Raw genomic sequence first — 19,594 nt, forward strand, 5'->3', positions numbered from 1 at the left:
GGGGGTCTGGGGTCTCGGGCACGTGGGAAACCTCGTACTCTTCCTGTAACTTCCAGCTTCCCTGCGAGGTTCAAGTGACTTCCATCTAAAACGCTATTTAAAAGAGAAACTAAGGGCAAAACCATGGAGACGGTAAAAAGATCAGTGGTTGCTAGGGTTTGGGGAAACCAGCGAGATGAACAGGCAGAGCACAGAGGAGTTTTCGGGCCGTGAAGCTGGTCTGTACCATTTTTTTAAATGTTTATTTATTTTTGAGAGAGAGAGAGAGGGAGAGAGAGCACGAGCAGGGGAGGGGCAGAGAGAGCGGGAGCACAGAGTCCGATGCGGGGCTCGAACTCGGGAACTGTGAGATCATGACCTGAGCTGAAGTTGGCCGCTTAACCAACTGAGCCCCCCCGCCCGGCACCCCTGATCTGTACCATTTATAATGGCGGATGCGCGGCATCACGCCCTCGTCCAGACCCACAGAACGAGCAGCACCGAGCGAGCCCCACTGTCAGTCGTGGGCTATGGGTGCCGAGGGTGCGTTAGTGGGGGCTCAAGTACCATAGCAGGTGCACCTCTCTGGTGGGGAGGAGTGACCCCGATGGGCCTTTCTTCCCACGTGTGGCTGGGGCTGGGCAGTGTCGAGGAGCGTGGGCAAAGACTCAAACCCACGGGGAGACTCAGCAGGCACAGCACCCTCCCCACCCCACCCCCACACACAATCACAGCCACCTTGCTCCCCCCCCCACCGCGGGGGGCTCCATGGTGGGGCCCGTGGGGGAACTCCCGATGGAGGTAGCATCCCAAGTAACGTTTTGTTTCAAGGGGTATAAATATCGCAGCATCGGTCCAAGTTTTGACTCTTCGCTTCAGAACTACTCTCCCGAACCAGCGACTGATCTCACCATTCACATTTCTGCTCAGAGAAATATTCTGGAGAAAACAAGTCTCCGTAAGCAAGCCTCGCCAAAAATACCGTTTCCTAATATCTTTGTGGATAGAAAAAGAAAGAGTCCTGTACTAAAGGTTCAGCAGAGAGTCTTAAGAATGATCCTTGCGTGAAGGAAGATGGAGAGGCATGAAAAAATTTGTCACCTCTTAGTTTTAAAGAAAGCCTGTAGGGGCGCCTGGGCGGCTCAGTCGGTTAAGCGTCCGACTTCGGCTCAGGTCATGATCTCTCGGCTCAGGTCGTGATCTCACGGTTCGTGAGTTCGAGCCCCGCGTCGGGCTCTGCGCTGACGGCTCGGAGCCTGGAGCCTGCTTCGGATTCTGTGTCTCCCTCTCTCTCTGCCCAGCCCCTGCTTGTGTTCTTTCTCTCTCTCTCAAGAATAAATAAAACACTAAAAAAAAAAAAAAAAAAATTAAAGAGAGCCTGTGGGTTATGCCCCAAGCCTAAAACCCAGAACTAAAATGATCCAGAAGGATCGCTCTGAAATTCTGCCCTCCTCTCAGCTTTCTGGGGGGAGAACAGCGAGGTTTCAGAGATTCGGGACTGCGAACTTAAGCTTTCAACCCCTTTTGAAGAAGAGCTTGTTTTTTGCATTGTTTCTTTTTCTCTTGAACACGTATTTATTTAGAGGGGCACCTGGGTGGCTCGGTCCGTGAAGCGTCTGACTCTCGATTTTGACTCAGGTCAGGATCTCACGGTTCATGAGTTCAAGCCCCGCGCCAGGCTCTGCCCTGACAGTGAGGAGCCTGCTTGGGATCCTCTCTCTCTCCCTGCCCCTCCCCCAGTGGTGCACGCTCTCTCTCTCTCTCTCTCTCCTCTCTCTCTTAAAAATAAACATTTAAAAATTTTAAATAATGAAAAATGTTTAAAAATAAAAAAGATGGATTTATTGAGATAAAATGAACATACGATGAATTCGCTCTCATCTCACAAAAGCATGTCTGTTTATAACCAAATTATCATGTTGTACACCTTCAACTAATAGAGGGTGACGCGTCAATTACGCCTCAAAAAAACGGCATCCTTTTCAGGTGTGCAGCCCCCCCTTGTCGGCAATGCGGGAGCCACATTACCACGGCCACCATCGAGACCCGGGTCACGCCATCTCCTCAAAATCTCCTCTGTGCCCCTTTGCTGTCAGTCACCTCCGCCCACCCTCGGCACCCCTGATTTGTGTCCCTGCGGTTTCGCCCTTTCCAGAATGTCGTAAGGGCAGCATCGCACAGTGGGTAGCATTCAGCCCCTGGCTTCTTCCGCTTAGCGTAATGCTTTCGAGCTCAGACACCGTTCGTTTGCCGAACGGTGTTCCAGTGCGTGGACGTGACCCTCCTTCATCCAAGTGCCAGCTGACCATGTGGGTCGTCTCCGGTTTGGGTGAAAAAGCTGCTAGAGGTTTTCTTCCGTCTCGGGTAAAGAGCCGGGAGGGGCGCTGCTGGGTCGCAGAGGAAAGCCTCCGTGTGACTGCACGAGAAACGGCCGCCTGTTTGCCACGTGGCTGCACTGCTTCCCGCCAGCTGTGGATGAGCCTTCCAGGGGCTCCACACCCTTGCCGGCCTTTGATATCGTTGGTACTTCTCACGTTAGCCGTTCTGGCAGGAATGTGGCGGTATCTCGTTATCGTGTTAATGTCCGTTTTCCCTAATGACTAACGATGTCGAGCATCTTTTCATGTGTTTATTTGGGGTCCGTGTCTCTCGTTTGATGAAGCATCGGTTCAGCACACTTTCAGAAATGGAGGTTCTGCATTTTCTTGCCCCAGCTGCTAACGTGAGGTGGGAGGGGGCACGCGGGAGGCATCTCAACGTGCTGGTCTCCATCATCTTCCTCCACGGGACCGCTAATGACACCCTGGAGGGCCCTGAGGTCCTGTAGGACACACGCGGCACCCTGAGAAGCTTCCTCACGTGAGAGATCCCGGTACTCGGAGCACGTTGGTCACATGGGAGGTACGTGCTGTCTTCTGATCCACACCGTAGGGAAGGTTCCATATAGGGCCTCTCCGAGTCTGTATTTGCAAGCTGTCCTGAGTGGGAGACAAAGCGTGGTGGCCGTGCAGCTGGCACATGCAATGCCCCCCCCCGAATCTGAAGCCTGCCTGGTGCTGGACCCCTTGGGGGTGGCCGGATTTTGTCTGTCTTAACCAAGTTCTCGCCCCCACGAGGGCAACTGGGGCCGTGCGGCCAGGTCACCCTTCGGCACTGGACGGGAAGAGAAGAGCTGGACCTGGACGGACCGCAGCGGGGCTCTGGGACCGCACGTAGGCTCCTGGCAAGAGAGCGACGCGCCTCGCGGCTCCTGAGCCCCCATCTGCATTGGCTACGGCTGCTACCCTACGCCAAGGTGCTTGTCTTTTCTCCGCACACCGTCTGTGCGGCCTCCTAGCGGCAGCCTGTCGTCACCCCGGGCTCCCCCTGCCCCCCATGCAGCTGGTGCCCACGCCCGACGCTCTGAGCTAGTGCTTTGCAGCCAGATCAACCCTGCCACGCTTCGGCCAGGGGACGGGGGGCAATGTCCGGTCAAGTCTTTGGTTCGGCGTCTGAGAAACACACGGACAGCCCCCCACACGCAGGAAGGATCCAGCCTCCAGGGTCAACGGCACGGACACTTTCTGCTTCAGATCCACGGGCATTCTGCTCAACGACGGACGTGTCTCGTGCTTGGGTGTCACTAACACCGTGGCACTCTGGGTCACTGCAGGGCTCAGGAACTACAGGGTTATCATTAGTTCCATTCTATTTTTATCCTCACCGGGAAAAAAGGAAAACGACAAAGACAAATGAAGAAGGCATGAATAATGGATGTGCCCAATGATTTGACATAAACGGGACTGCAGACTTAAGCGTGCCTCTGACAGAGTTACAACTGTCACATCAAAGGCCAGCAAGCCCCTGCACAGTGGCCGGCTCTCCAGGCGTCGAGTCCGAGAAACCCGCACATTAGCTCTCGCGGTGAGGTCTTATTTTTTCTCATTTTCACACCGTTTTAATTTGGAGGCTTAGAAAAACCGATTTGTTTAAATAAAAGTACATTGGAAACTAGATTGGCCATATGCGATAGTTAATTTTCCATGTGATGCATCATCACATATAAATTTTGTATGTGGTCATCACCTTGGCTGGGCTATGGCACCCCGCTTCGGGTCAAACGTTATTCTAGATGTTTCTATGAAGGCATGTTTGGGATGACATTAACAATGAATCGGGGACGTTGAGTGGGGCGGGTTGCTCTCCGTGACATGGGTGGGCCTCGTTCAATCAGTTGAAGGCCTCAGAGACGCAGACTGACTTCTCCCAAAGAAGAGGGAATTCTGCCAAAAGACGAAATGGAGGCTCCAACTGCAACTCTTTCCTGGGTCCCCAGCCTGTCGGCCCACCCTGAACTTTCTGGACTTGCCGGCCCCCATTATCGCGTACGATAATTCCTTAAAACAATTATTTCTCTCTCTCTCTCCCTTGTAAATGCATATGAATATTCATAGATGTGTATGTGTGTGCACGGGCACACACACGCATCCTGTTGATTCTGCTTCCCTGGAGAACCCTAAAATGGCACTCATCTGAGATTTTCGAATGGCTGATGAAACGCAGGTTAATTAACGGCTGATTCTTCAACTCTGCATTATTCACATGACTTCGGCTACTTTTCCTTCGCGAAGACTCTGGATTTCATCGACACCTGCGTCACCCGCGGGCATGGGTAGCTTGTGTAACCAGCACTGGTGAGTGTGTCCAGAGAATGATGGTGAGAATGGCTGTGCTGTCCACCCAGACCAGGGCTCGATAACCATGGGGTCTGGTCCGCTGCTTCCACGAAGTCAACAGAAGCTCAGATCGTGTGCAGCCCCCTCCTGGGTACAGGGACAAGGGGGTGGGAAGCCACCCTGATGTGGAGCAAAAGATGGGAGGTTTTGAGGAGGAAAAAGCTCAGGACAAGTTCACGCCAGAGCTGAGCTGGACCAGGGCCAGGTGAAAAGCGTGGCGAGCGCGGGGCAAAGAGCACCCCATCGTGTGATGTGACCGGCAGTCCTAGGAGGTGCTGCTGGGGTGAGGCCTGGCTCCTTGCCGCCTACGTGGTCCTGCGCGGGTCCCAGGATGCAAAAGAACGTCACAAGTATCTGTTGAAGGAACAGACGGGTGAGTGAATCCCTGTAGGTCAAATAAAGGGAGTCCCTCCGCACACACGCATGGCTGTAACCTTTCACTCTCCCGAGCGACTCATGGGACCTCACGAGGCGGCCGGCCCTCAGCACCCATTCTAACACGTGCTTCCGTGGCTACTCTGTGCTCCTTTCTGAAACACAGGTTTTAGGGGCGCCTGGGTGGCGCAGTCGGCTAAGTGTCCGACTTCAGCCAGGTCACGATCTCGCGGTCCGTGAGTTCGAGCCCCGCGTCGGGCTCTGGGCTGATGGCTTGGAGCCTGGAGGCTGTTTCCGATTCTGTGTCTCCCTCTCTCTCTGCCCCTCCCCCGTTCATGCTCTGTCTCTCTCTGTCCCAAAAATAAATAAACGTTGAAAAAAAAATTAAAAAAAAAAAGAAACACAGGTTTTAAAAACCTGTTATCCCAAGTGTCTGAAACGAAAATGGCTCCCCGCAATGTTTAGAAGTTTTCGTAAGAGACCTTGTCACGGCTTGGATTGCGTTCCCCCAAAACGTACATCGAAGTCCGAAGCCAGATGCCCGGGGGACGGGACCTTATCTGGAAACAGGGTCTTTGCAGACGTGATCGAGCTAAGACGGGGCCATGCTGGAGTTGGATGTGCCCACAGTCCAGTGACTGGTGTCCCTATGACAAGAGGACACAGACACAGGGGAGGGGAGGCCAGGAGACGCCAGGGGGGCAGAGACTGGAGCGGGACGGCCACGAGCCAAGGGTTGCTGGCCCCCCGGGGGGGTGGGAGAGGCAGGAAGGCCCCTCCCCTCGAGGCTTCAGAGGAAGCACAGCCCCGCCGACAGCTGGGTTGTGGGCTTTCTCGCCTGGACACTGTGAGGTAGTAAACTGCTGCTGGCTAAGCCGCCTGCTCTGAGGTCCTACAGATGTGAGTACAGGTGTCATAATGACAAGAACAAGTCCGTGCCCCAGGAGCAAGCACTGGGGCTGAACACAGCGGAAACTTCCATCCTGAAACGTGACCCTTCCATCACTGGTACGCCTAGGGTGCTTCCATCACGCTGGCACCTGTCCACCGTCTGATACGTCAGACTCATTAACTCGGCCCTTCGACAACCCAGGGGGAGAGCAAGGCACAGAGAGGCTAAGTGAGTCACTCCTGGCCACACACACAGCTCATCCCTGGTGGGGTCGAGATAGAACTCAATTTGGACCAGAACCTTCTTCTTAAGCACTGAGTGATACAGCCTGCATCAATGTCCTGGGACCACTGTAAAAAGCGACCACAAATCAGGTGGCTTAAAACCACAGAGATGTCCCGTCTCACAGTCCTGGAGGCCAGAAGTCCAAAATCGAGGTGGCCGCAGGACCGTGCTCCCTCTGAGGACTCGAGAAGAATCCTCTGGGTCTTTCTCAGCTTCTGCTGGCTGCTGGCAACCCTTGGCTTTCCTTGGCTCGGGGCCACCTCACTCCAGTCTCACCCCTGTCACTACATGGCCTTCTGTCCCCTGTGTCTCTGTTCTCCCCCTTACAGGGACACCGGTCCCTGGATTTAGGGCCCACCCTACTCCAGCATGGCCTCATCTTGATTACATCTGCAAAGACCCCATTTCCAAATCGGGTCTCATTCCCAAGTTCAGAGGGTTAGGAAGTCGACATACTTGGGGACACAATTCAACCCACTAAGGGCTCAACTGTCCCTGGGAATGCTGTGTCCTCGGGGGTGCTACGGGCCAGTGAGCAGGAAGCAGAGCAGTCTCCCCAGGGCTCCCCGAGGGCCAGGCTGGGGTCCGCTCACCGGGGCACCTGACAAAGCCACCCGCAAGCAAGGGCAATGGAAGCAGAGATGGCCGGTGACCCGGGACCTCGGGGAAACAAGCCACACGCCTCTGTGCTTGCTCCGGGTGCGGCTTCTCCGTGCCCACATCTGAGCCTCTGCTTCCAGAAGCATCCTCTAGGCAGCACTGGTCTCTGCAGGAGGCATTATTCCTGGTGAGTCTGCCGCCCGGCACCGTGTGAGGACTAGGGAGAGACGGCAGCTCACTCCCCCGACGGCCGGTCAGTGAGAGCACCGAGCACGGGTCAGTCACCACGCGGGACCACGAACCGTCGGTCCCGAGCTCACGGTACCGCTCCCGGCCATTCCCTCCTCCCGGCCCAGCCTCTCGCGCCTCCCAGCCCCGACAGCTCCCCCGCTCTGTCCAGTCCCACCCGCTCTCGGCTGCCCTGCACCGGTGGCCGAACGCCCCGTCCCCTCCACATCTCTGACCACGCAGCCACCACAGGTCGCGACGGCCTCCCGGGCGGAATTCGGACCCATGCCGCCCCCGCCCGTCTTCCCCCCACCCCCACGTCCCACCCCTCCTCCTTGCTCTTTGTGCCCCGCCTGCCCGCTCAGCCAGCATGAAGCCCCACTGTGTGCAGGCGCGAGGCTAATCCCTGGGGCTGCGAGCAGGACGAAGCGTGCGACGGGTGAGAAGTCTCCTGTCATTGCACCCGACTCCAGGGGCTGTGCCGGGAATGCACGGGAATCCCAAAGGAACAGCAAGGAAAAACTCCCTAGCTCTGTCCGCAGAGGTCAAGGAGGGCTCCCCGGAGGCCCCAGAGGCGGTGACGCCCTGGCTGTGTTGAGGGATGAGGAGGGCGCTCCCGGAAGAAGGAGGTGAGGACAGGGGACACGAGCTACCTGGCCGCAGGTCAGCTCTACCTGGAGGCTACACAGCCTGTAGGCCCTGAGGCCGCACCAGCCCAGCCCTGCACGTCCTGCTAAGGTCGGAGTGATGTCACCAACACCCACTGCCACAATTCCACACGCCCCGCCTACGTTCCACCCCCAGGCTGCTTGTTCCGGATGGTTCCCGGGTGCTTCCCCACCACTGCTTCCCACCCCCCCCCCCCCAGACGGCTCTTCTGTGCTCCTGCAAGGTAGACCGTGATCCGAGGCCAGCGGGGCCGTGCCCGGTGGCAGCGCTGGACCTCACATGCCAGCCAGTCCCGGCTTGGGGATGGGGAGGCAGGGGCACAGGGACAGGTTGCCCGGCAACACCGGGCCCTCCCCCCTCCAGGCACAGTGTCCCCCCAGCACAGGTCACCCCCAGCACAGTGTCTCCCCAGCACAGTGTCCCCCCAGCACAGGTCTCCCCCCAGCACAAGTCCCCCCCCAGCACAGTGTCCCCCCAGCACAGGTCCCCCCAGCACACGGCCCACCAGCACAGTTCCCCCCCCTTACAATGTTCCCCTACACTTGGCACATGTACAATAAATGTTCGTGGAACTACTGAATAAAGTTGTTGCCCAAGCAGGAGGTGACAAACATCACTTTTGCTCATAACCCAGCAGCTAGAACAAGTCACATGGTCTTAGCTAATCAAAGGGCATTGGGGGTGGGGCAGGCAAGACCTATAGTTCTTCTGAGTGCCTGGGGGTGCGGGGGCCCAGGGCACGCAGCCCCAAGAAGGGCCACTTTGACCTGAAGACTATTTTGAGTTGAAAGCAATCGAAGCCCGGCAGATTCGGGAATGTTCCTCACCTCGCCCACAACTGCCTACATTCGCGCTGGAAGGCAGAGCCCGAGCAGGAAGCGAGCTCTCACAGACGCTCCTCTGCACCTGAGGGCCTGGTCTGCACAGCGGGGCGGACGCTGTCTCCAAACACCTCCTCTCCCCTTCCTGCTAGCGTCCTCCCCCTTCGGGACCCCCAGAGCCCACCCCCTCCCGGGCCCAGGACGTCCCACTGGCCTCCTGTTGCCTGACTGTCTCTGGAATGTCCACGTCTTTGTGGATTCCCCGTAGGCACCAAACTCCATTTGATTTCCTCCTGCTCATGTGTCTCGTGTCAATTTGACTCTCAGCCCAGCCACAAGGACCTTGAAGGGCAGAGAAAGATCTTCCTCCCACAACAGGTGGAAGGGAAGGAGGCTCAGAAGGAAGCCCAGAGTCTGCTGGGTTGAAAGATTGAAAGGAGAACCCCATTCAATCCACAAATGTTAGCAGAGCCCCGACCTGAGGCCAGGTCCCCACCTGCCTGGTGTTTGGGAATTGAGAAATGAGGTGAGTGAGTGACAGAGATGTGCGAGTCCACACCCCCAGGGTGGAAATGGGGGTGGAAACCAACACTCCCACACCACCCTTAGGAGATGCCTGTCCCGGGCCCCAGGGGTTGTTCCACTGAAATGACCAGAAAGGCTGAAAAGGGGCTTGGTTGCTTCCATTCTGACCTCAAACTTTCTGGTTGGATTCTCCTCTCTAGTGGGTCTCTGGGCTCAGGCAGAAGACCCTGAGGGCGAAGTGTCCCCTGGTGGGAGCCCCAACTACCCCCTCAGGCAACAAGCACCGGGAGCTGGGGAGACCCAGCATGATTGACCCCAAGACAGTGACGGACCTGACCCACCTACTACCTTTGCCTCACTTTTCCTGACCCAAACCTGGAGTATTTCCCACACTTTGGGGACGGTCTTTGAAACCCTCATCCACCGTCTTCCCCATGCTGGCCTCCCTGAAATAACTTCCTTTCTTCGTTCACTGTCTCTGGGTTTTGTCAGCAACGAGTGACCCAGGCTGGTCTGCTTAGGACCCCTGCTCCCCGGCTACCAAGCAACACTCAACCTGGCCTTTGAAAGATGGGCTCCAGGGGCGCCTGGGTGGCTCAGTCCGTTAAGCATCCAACTCTTGGTTTCAGCTAGGGTCAGGATCTCACGGTTCATGAGTTCGAGCCCCACATGCGGCTCTGTGCTGACAGTGCAGAGCCTGCTTAGGATTCTCTCTCTCCCTCTCTCTCTCCAAATAAAAAACAAACAAACAACAACAAAAAAGCATTTGGGTCATTAGTGTATTGCAAAACTCTTGAAAGCTAATCTGGAATTAACTTTGTTTTCAAATCTGTGTTTCCCCCATGGTCGATTTTATAATTCCTACAACTCGGTAAGGTTTTCACTACCAAAAATAACGTGGAGGTGTTTGGTGAGCCAGTGACGGGGTTCACTGGGTGATGCCTTAGAGGAGTGTTTCCTGCGGGCACCGCCGACCCACAAAACCTGCTGCTGGGCCTTCCCCGGGATGCCACCGGCAGCCGGGCGGCTGGCCTCTTGTCACGGCTGGCCCCGCGCCCTCGCCGCCAACCTCCTGTTCCGTCGATCCTGCAACCGGCTCCCTAACACAGCTTTGCTCAGAACACGTTTTTCAACTTTCCATCTTGCCCAAATTTAGTAGCTCTTTAATTAGCAACCTTTGCCAACATTCTATTTTTAAACTATTATAAATGTGCGCAGAATTGCTTCGCATCTTTCTGTTTGCACCAGTGTTCACGGTCCCTGGCTTTCATACCGCCAAAATTAGTTTCAAATGGGAACACAGGAGAGTTTTGAGCAAGTTATTTCTATCAGTGTATCATCACGTGGGTCACATCACAGGAGGGACTCTGTCTTAACTTTATAACCTTTTTCTCTCCATCTGCGGGATTACTTTTTCGGCCCAGACTCAGTCTCGTCCCAGACAGCATCTTCCCAGACTGATGGCGTGTCATCCCGTGCATCTCGGTAAGTCCCCGAGGCCGGCCGCTCCAGGACCACTCCTGGCTGCACTTACTCCAGACCCGATTATGTTTCTCTGGAACGGCTTTCAATTTGCCACGCAGTTATTTGAGCAAGGAGTGGAAATAGCTATAACCTCTAAGTCTTGTTGAATCCCTATCATACGCCACGCGGCGCTAAGCACTTGACCTTTATCTCACTTGCTATTCACACCTGACCTGCAGGAGCTCAGGAGGTGGAAATTCCCGAGGCAACCGTGAGGGAGGGGGGGAGGAGGAAGCGGCCGGTTTCGGAGGTGATGTGACTTGGCCGAGGTCACCCAGTCACTAAGTTGAAAAGCTGGCACTGGTCCCCGCCCCCCTGCTCTCAGCTTCGAATCGTCTGCCTCCCGGCGCCCACCTTTACAAGAATGAATCAAAAATCAAATCGAAAATAAGCACCATGTGTGAATTTGTGGCTGTGGCTCAGCTACGCCAGTCGTGGCCAGCAGAACCACCACGGCTCAAGTTTGCCCTCACTCTCCCTGTCCCTCGTGGAACTTTCTCTGTGTATCTTTCCTAACTTCAGAATTAAACCATGGTTCCTCAGTCATTGAGGGAAGCTTCTTCCTCTACTGTATGATTAATATCAACCCTCAGACTTGAAGGCGTTTTGGTTTCAATTAACATTCTCCAGCAAAAAGCTCAGCTTTGCTCTGTGGCTTTCTGTTCTTCCATTTGATGACGGGTCATGGGCACAAGTTTTACTGTCTCTTTACGTTGTTGTACATCTTTGGGCCTGTTTAAAACATTAGCTGAGCAATGCTATCCTGAAGGCTAGTTTATACTGAAGCAATAGGTTTTTCCTAAAACGTTGTTGTCTTGGGGGCCACTTAGGTTTTTTGTCTGGTGCCTGAGCTTAAGGTAGGCCGCTCACCTACTGACCAGTAAAAGACAGGGGAAGCAGTGAGGGTACCTGTAGAGAGCAAGATGGAGTCAGTCACGTCAAGCAGGGGCCTGGGTCAAGCAACGACGCAAGCAGTTCGGGATACGGTAGCAAGACCCGCACCGGCTGGAGACACCCCGGAACTGATAACCGGCAGGAGCAGGGGAGGCCTGCAGGGGCCCAAGGCTGATGACACCCCTTTAAAAAGGGAGGGTTTTTGCAGCAAACTGTCAGACTCCTCGGACGTGACCCCTCTGTGTCTGACCACCTCAGAAAGGCAGCTGCGGCCAAAGACTCTGCCCGGTTCATCCCCAACAGGAACAGAGACCCTCCGCTGCTTGGACATAATAAACAGTGAGCTCCGAGCGCCGACCCAGACCTGACGGAGGCCTTATCTCAACTGCTCGCCCACAGGCTGATTTCGCGTTGGGTTCGTTAACTTCCTACACCCTCTCACCCTCTGTTATCTTGTTTGTTGTGTGGCTTGTCTTCTGTTCTGCTCTGTCGGTCGTGTAAGAAGCCAAGTTTAACCACATGGTGAAATGCCACTGAGTTTGGAATCTTGAAGCTGCTTTATAATTACGATTGACTTTTCTTTATGACTGACTGGAGCCAGCCTTGGGACAGGCACACCTTTTTTTTTTTTTTTAATGTGTATTTATTTATTTACTTACTTACTTACTTAGAGGGTGTGCATGAGTGTGAGAAGGGCAGAGAGACAGAAAGAGGGGGAGAGAGAATCCCAAGCAGGCTCTACGTCGGTAGCGCAGAGCCTGACGTGGGGCTCGATCCCCCGAACCGAGAGATCATGACCTGAGCTGAAATCAAAAGTCAGACATTCAACTGACTGAGCCACCCAGAAGCCCCACCTGCTTCCCTTTAATACAGAATTCTGATGAGCTAACTTCAATCCCAGGAGAAAGAGCACACCAGTGAGTTTCAGAATAACTGTTACCTTGCTGACAATACAGTGGCACTATAATATCACCCTGATAGCCTTGCCATCGTGATGAAACCAACCACTCCAGCCTGCTGGCCACAAGGGGAGAGAACTACATCTGAAAAGGAAATCAGATTTCCGAGGGACAGCCAAACAATTTTTCACCTTTGCCTCCCTATTGCATACTCCAAACGTCTTATTTCCTAAATTTAGTTGATTTTCGTAAGTCAAAACTCTTGGGAATAGTCTCAAGCAATGTTCGAAAAGCATAGGCTTATTATAGCCAATGACATGCAAATATGCAGTCTTGGCCACACTTCAGATGACATCATGATGGTTCTTGGTCACTGATCATCACCACCCATCCATTTTCAAAGTGTTAGAACGCTGACAATAATTTGCCTACCTTAGAAAGAAAGAAAGCTTACAAAGAACAGGACATCTATGTTTAGAAGTAGTAATTTCACAGATATCAGGGAACCAGGCGGTGTCCCAAATCAACTGAGTCACATTTAAGAGGGGAGGGGGGACTGCTTTCTAATGGAGCTGACAGATTAAAACGCTTGACCCAGTTTTTACCAGAGTGCTTCGTAAGTAAACCTCTAGTTCTGTAACGTTTTACCAAGTCTAGTTCTAATCTCGATATTTTAACATAAATTTGGGGGAAAATATTTATTAAGATGTTGACAGGTGTCAAGTTTCTAGCACAGAACACGCCAAGCATCCGAATGAATCTCGGAGATGATTTAGTACAGTAAGTACTTTTCCAATCAAGTTTAAATGCACGTTCATATTTCTTTTCCAGTAGAGTGACTCATGTTCTGAACCAGGGTCAACAAGGCTGACTCTTACCCAAAGAGAAGGGATGAATCTCTAAAGTCTCCAAGATTTAAAAAACAAAAGACAAAAAAAGGTCAATCATATCTCTACTCTTTTTTTTTTTTTTTTAACATTTGTATATGTTTTTAGAGAGAGAGAGAGCACCAGCAGGGGAGGGGCAGAGAGGGAGGGAGACACAGAATCCGGAGCAGGCTCCAGGCTCCGAGTGGTCAGCACAGAGCCCGACGAGGGGCTCGAACCTACGAACCATGAGGTCATGACCTGAGCTGAAGTCAGACACTCAACTAACTGAGCCATCCAGGCGCCCCTCATCTCTACTCTTTTAAGAATAGCTTCAGGGTCAGATAGATGGAGTCCATGTTTTAGCCGCCTATTCACGACATGCACAGAACCTCGTGAAGCTTGATGTCACGTTGGACAAATGTGCCCGGCTGTCTTGAAATGTCGTGGTGGGAAACGATGCCAGTGTGCTTACAGACACACAGAATAAGCTGCTGTGTGGGAAGGGCGGCCCAGCCTATAACACCCTTCGGTGAGCTCATTGTTTGCTCTCCCAAGGCGGCGTCTCCACCTACAAATCCAGAATGACGGTCAGCTCCCTCTTGCCTGTCCCGGAATCAGCACAGTCAATGTCAGGGGTAAAGCTGGGTCCTCTTGCTGTGTGGCTCTTGTAGGGCAAGGCGGTTACTGCTTGATTCCAGGTTCATCTTCGTGGCTCTGAGGAGGCCTCCTAAGAGCCGTGGGTCTATGGAGGTGGGCTGCCTCCACCATCAGGCCCATCCGACATCTGGGTCCCCAGGAGAGGCGGAACCGCCTTCCCTCACCGTCCTGAGCACACACGAGTCTCCAGTCTCGTAGCATTCACCACTTGGTTCCCGTCTCTTTCCCCAGAGAGGATGACAGTTCCTTGAGGGCAGGGACCCTAATGCCTGGGCCATGGCAGGCACAGACATCAGAACGCTGGAGGCAGGGTGGGAGAAAAGGAGGCCGTCCAAGATTCCGATCTGATCCACACCCCACATACCTCACTGTTTATCGAGTAAGTAGCTCACCGAACACAGGCCATGGGGTATGAATCCCTCCGCCTCCTGCTGCCCGCCAGATTATTCCCCATCTGCACACCCCTTTCTCCCCTCCCAAATCGTCTAACAGAAGCTCTGTGCTCCTGATTCACCCCTTCCCATTAGGAGAAAAAGAAGATAAAGGGCCGAACAGCTAAGGAGTTCTACCCTAAACATCTGGAATATTTTCAGAGCTGCCGGACGTGATTCCAAACTCCCTCCTGCACCTCCTGGCCCTGTGAGCCTCGCTTTCCTGGTGTGGACGGCTTTATCATCCCTGGAGAGCAGGGTTGGCTGTGCAGGTCAGATGACAGCGGAGGGCAGACACTTGTTCAACAAAAGCTGTCATTCTTCACCCCAGTGTGACGCTTTGGGGATGTAGATCCATTTTGATTCACCCAAAGAATCCCATGGTGCAGATTTTAAGGGACCTGTATTCCTCACCAGCTTTCATGACGGCCACTTACAGAAAGGCACAAAAGGAATCCCTTCTGGGGGCGCCTGGGTGGTTCAGTCAAGCGTCCGACTCCTGATTTCGGCTCGGGTCACGATCTCATGGTTTGTGAGTTTGAGCCCCACTTCGGGCTCTGTGCTGATGGTGCAGAGCCTGCTTGGGACACTCCCTCTCCCTTTCACTCTGCCCCTCTCTCGCTCGTGCGCGCGCTCTCTCTCTCTCTCTCAAAACAAATAAAGAAACTTAAAAAAAGAAAAAGAAAGAAACCCCACGCAAATCCGTTTCCTTATTGTATGCAGTGCATAATCCAATATCCAGAATTTCTACTGCTGTTACGCGCACGCGCACTCACGCGTCCTTCCCCAATCCCGCCTAAGGCAAAGGGCTGCTTGAAACTGTGTGGATGCAATCCACTTCCTAGCCGGAACAGTTGTCTGCCCACCTGGAGGACCTTGAGGTGTCTCAGGTCTTCAAGGACCGGTGTGGTGAGGAGAGAGGCGAGGAGGCAAGCGGACCCTTCTGAGAAAAGACGAGCACACGGCAGACTGATGCTTCGGGTCGGGGAGGAATTTCGGCTCTGCGTCCCTGCCCCCTTCGTGATAATGTTTAAAGACTAGGCTCCTCCACTGTGAGCACCCGATGGGAGTGATACTTAACCTGGCCCAATTTCCACCCCGTCGACAAGACGGCTATGGCCCGCTCCAGTTCTGGGCCTACTTGAGGCTTGGACGTAGCGTCCGCTGGGCAGGGGCCATCATAAAGCATGGTGTGTGCAGCATCCTGATTACTTTACCACTTCCCAGCCACGTTCCCTTTGGTTCTTCTTTCTCGGTCATGGGCTTTTCAAAGAACTTCCCCCGTTGCCAGCAGGTATCCGGGACCCCTCCCCTGTAGCAGATTGAACGGCAGCCTCCAGAGATACCAGTTCAGGTCCTCATCCCTGAAGCCTGCAATTCGAGCTTCTCTGGAAAAGGGGTCTCTGCAGACGTGATTAAGTTAAAGACCCCGAGACACGGAGAGAATTCTTGATTACCCCAATGGGTCCTAGATGCCATTGTAAGTGTCCCTGTAAGAGGGAATCAAGACGGGTGACACACACGGAAGGCAACGTGACCATAGAGGGTGAAGGGATGTGGCCCCAGTCGAGGAGCACCAGTCGTCACCAGAAGCTGGAAGAGGCGAGGCAAGGGTTCTCCCCTAGACCCTCCAGAGAGCGCATATGATTTCAGCCCAGCCATACAGATTTGGGACTTCTGGCCTCCAGCACCGTGAAACAATAAATGTCTGCTGCTTTAAGCCACCAAGATTGTGGTAATTTGTTACAGCAACAATAGGAAATGAATACGTCACCCTCTACCCCAACCTAATTTTTCTTTTAAGTGTATTTATTTATTTATTTAAGTAATCTCCACACCCAACGTGGGGCTTGAACCCATGACCCTGAGACCAAGACTCCTATGCTCTTCCAACCGAGCCAGCCAGGCGCCCCTCCAACCTAATTTTTTAAACTGCAGTTTGGGCAGATTTGGACCTCTAGATGCATGCTCAAAATGCAACAGATGGTTAAGAGAATTGGGGCCGATTGAAACTTCCCACTTCCAAATGTGTAGAGGCTTAATGCTTTTAAAAAACATTTTTTTAATGTTTACTTATTTTTGAGAGAGAGAGAGACAGAGCGTGAGCGGGGGAGGGGCAGAGAGAGAAGGAGACACAGAATCCGAAGCAGGCTCCAGGCTCCGAGCGGTCAGCACAGAGCCCGATGCGGAGCTGGAACCCACAAACCGTGACATCGTGACCTGAGCCGAAGTCGGATGCTTCACCAATTGAGCCACCCAGGCGCCCCCATTGTAACACAGTTTCTAAGGGAAACCTGGCCGTGGGAAGCAGACGGCCCAGGACACAGGCCCCAAACTTTGAGAATACGTGGGTTAACAGACACGGTTTTGGCATCAGAGGAGCCCATGGCCTGCCAGCAGGCCACAAACAGAATAGATAGATGTTCCAGCGGCATGGCTGAAGCACAGAGGCAGGAGGGTGGCTCTTGAAGGACAGACAGGGATCTGCCAGCAGCTGGAGAAAGAAGAGGGAATCCCTGCCAGTACGTGAGCCAGCTGTGTGTGGCTGAGCAGTCGGCCAAGTGGAGGAACATACAGAAGCCACCCGTGTGCCACGTGGTAGGCCATGCCCACACCGAGGCTGCACCCATCCGATCTGCGTTTAGAGACATAAATGTGACTCACCTGGACTGGCCTGGGGAGGGAGGGCGCAAACCTGAGGACGTTGGTGCAGCGCCTACAACGATCGGCCAGGAGCAGAGATCGGCAAGAGGGCAGGTGAGGACAGACCAAAGGGGCGCCCGTGAGACAGACTGGCAGGACTCTGTCATGGCTGGTAGCTGTGGCCTCTCCGGACGGTGATGTCTGATAGGAGCCTGGTCATATACATATATATTAGTTACCTATATATTTTAGTTACAGATATATTTTAGTTATATATATATTAGTTATACATATATTTTAGTTATATATATCTTTGTTATATATTTTTAGTTATATGCATATTTTAGTTATATATATTTTAGTTATATATATTAGTCATACACGTATTTTAGTTATATTAGTTATACATATATTTTAGTTATATATATATTTTTAGTTATATATAGTTGTATATATTTTAGTTGATATATATTTTAGTTGATATATATTTTAGTTGATATTTTAGTTTAGACCTATATTTTAGTTATATATATTTTAGTTACATAGTCATACATGTATTTTAGTTGTATATATTAGTTATACATATATTTTAGTTACATATTTTTAGTTATATATATTTTAGTTATAAATATTTTAGTTGATATGTATTTTAGTTGATATATATTTTAGTTGATATATATTTTAGTTTATATTTTAGTTTAGACATATATTTTAGTTATATATATTTTAGTTATATAGTCATACATGTATTTTAGTTGTATATATTAGTTATATATTTTAGTTACATATTTTTAGTTATATATATTTTAGTTATAAATATTTTAGTTGATACATATTTTAGTTGATATATATTTTAGTTGATATATATTTTAGTTGATATATATGTTTTAGTTATACATATATATCTATATTTTAGTTGTGTGTGTGTATACACACACACACACACACACACACACACGTTGGGCTCCAACTATAGGCCAGTGCTAGGCTCTGGACAGGCAGAGGTGAAGAGGCCCACTGGGGGCTAAGAGGGTCCCAGCAGGCAGAGCCACTAGAATATACACAGGTGGTATGTAACAACTACCAGAGGTGCTGTGGGAGCACCGGAGGGAGCCCCAGACCCAGAGGGAGGCTGAGGAGGTGAGGGCGGAGGTGGTGGAATCCCGGGCGGGGGAGTGGGAAGTAATCTGAGCCAACGGGATGAAAAGCTCAAGGTTAGAGGTGCCTGGGGGTGGTGTGGAAGGGGGAGAAGACACACACACACAAGATGCCCAGAGGCGAGAGACAGGGACTGATTTGTTTAGAGGTGGGGGTGGGGGGTGGGGAGGGGGAGATGGGATTATAGGAGGGCCAGGTCGTCGCTCTGGTGGGTCTGGAGTTTGAAAGTTAGCCTCCGAGTAGTTGAGGGCCATCAAAAATTTAAGGGAGTGGCGCAATACCTTTTGTTGTTTAAAAACATCGCTTGGATTGCAAATCGAGGGTGGATTAAAAGGGAGAAATCTGGAAGCTGGGAGAGCCATCTAGAAGTGATTGGGGGTGGGAGGCCATTATGTGATCAGAGAAATGTTCAGGAGGTGGACGGATCAGATCTGGTGATAGGCTGCACCCTGGACCTGAGGAAAGAGAAGACACGGTGCCCCACTTCCCGGCTCAGGCACCTGGGTTAATTGTCCCAGGGACAGACATGACGAGTCGACAGAGGGTGAGCGTTAACCACTGGGTCAGGTTCAGGGCCACAAACCTAGGAGGTCAACTGACAGACTGAGGTTTCTGCTGGACGTGTCTGTCAAGCCCGGGGTCAGTGAAGCAGTGAGGGCAAGAGCCTGACCACACGGCTTAGGGTGCAGGCACCAAAATGTGTCCTCCCGAGGCAGCTAGAGTGGAAGGTAATCTGAGGGAGATTGCTTTCGGTATTTGGAATAGAACAGTAACCAAAGAACTTGGCTTCTAGCTCTGGCTCTTGCTACCTAGCACGGTGTTGGTTTTCTCACCGCCAAACGGGGGTAGCTACGTGTGCTCGCTCACACTAATCCCAGGGGACCCTAAAACTCAAGACCCTTTGAAAGCCCTACAATCACTGTTGTATTCTGCCTTCTTTTAAGTCCAAAACCACTCTTTGCTACCCATTCAGTTCAAAATACAGACACTTCTTAAAGGTTTGAAATAGCTGTAGGAGAAAATTTTCAGGTGCAACATTCTTTGAGACAGGGCATCCTCTCTCTTTTTTTTTTTTTCAACGTTTATTTATTTTTGGGACAGAGAGAGCCAGAGCATGAACGGGGGAGGGGCAGAGAGAGAGGGAGACACAGAATCGGAAACAGGCTCCAGGCTCTGAGCCATCAGCCCAGAGCCCAACGCGGGGCTCGAACTCACGGACCGCGAGATCGTGACCTGGCTGAAGTCAGACGCTTAACCGACTACGCCACCCAGGCGCCCCCAGGGCATCCTCTTAAAACTAGTGAAAACTAAGGTAACTGGCAATAAAGCTGTTACAATGGAACAAATTTTTAATTTTTATCACGCTAAAGCAAGATTATTTGTTACACATGCTCCTCAAACATTTCATAAATGATTTCAGCCAGGGTCGT

This window comes from Prionailurus bengalensis, chromosome C2 (assembly GCF_016509475.1).
Source record: "Prionailurus bengalensis isolate Pbe53 chromosome C2, Fcat_Pben_1.1_paternal_pri, whole genome shotgun sequence".
NCBI classification, from domain to species: domain Eukaryota; kingdom Metazoa; phylum Chordata; class Mammalia; order Carnivora; family Felidae; genus Prionailurus; species Prionailurus bengalensis.